This window comes from Mastomys coucha, unplaced genomic scaffold (genome assembly GCF_008632895.1).
Source record: "Mastomys coucha isolate ucsf_1 unplaced genomic scaffold, UCSF_Mcou_1 pScaffold3, whole genome shotgun sequence".
NCBI classification, from domain to species: domain Eukaryota; kingdom Metazoa; phylum Chordata; class Mammalia; order Rodentia; family Muridae; genus Mastomys; species Mastomys coucha.
The window spans coordinates 26,451,896-26,452,404 of record NW_022196909.1 but is presented as its reverse complement, the minus strand read 5'-3'; the positions used below and the strand labels follow the sequence as shown (position 1 = coordinate 26,452,404).

Here is a 509-nt window from a genome sequence, read left to right as displayed (position 1 = left end):
TAACCACGCCCACGGGCCAACTCTGGGTAGACAGTTCCACATTGAGACTCTCCTGCCAAGTGAGTCTATATAGTGTCAAGTTGGCAACGCCAACCATCACACACATGTATTTTATGCCAATAGATTATATTTTTAAAAGAGGGCTGGTTTGCTATACCCCTGTGATTTTGTATATCCTTCAGTGTACCATGTATATTGGTGCTTTAATTTTTAGAGTCTAGTGTATCTTTGCCATTTATTAGCTATATTATTAAAATATTATAACTATGATATTGTAATATCATTAAACATTTAATTTCTATGTAAAAGAGGTAATACTCATGTGAATCATTTAATATTTACAATAAATTTGATAGAACTACTTAATATCTTAATTAGTATGACATGCAATTATGTATTATATAATGTAGTAAGGAAAAATTATAGATTTGTATCAATTACAAACATCTGTTCCCTTAGCTCTACTTAGAAGAAGTTATAACCTGATTAGAAACATTTGCTATTTTAAC

At 30.3% G+C, this 509-nt stretch overlaps 1 protein-coding gene across 3 annotated transcripts in view; it reads left to right on the top strand.

Moving 5' to 3' along the window:
- Positions 1-509, top strand: part of Atg5 (autophagy related 5) — a 103,480-nt gene that overhangs the window by 15,786 nt on the left and 87,185 nt on the right. Inside the window, exon 1 of one of the 3 annotated variants that reach the window (XM_031348592.1) lies at positions 7-59. The exons of the other annotated variants lie outside the window; for them this stretch is intronic. The gene's annotated coding sequence lies outside the window, so the exon portion shown is untranslated. Of the gene's footprint in view, positions 1-6; positions 60-509 lie in introns of those variants that run through there. 3 annotated transcript variants of the gene reach the window in all.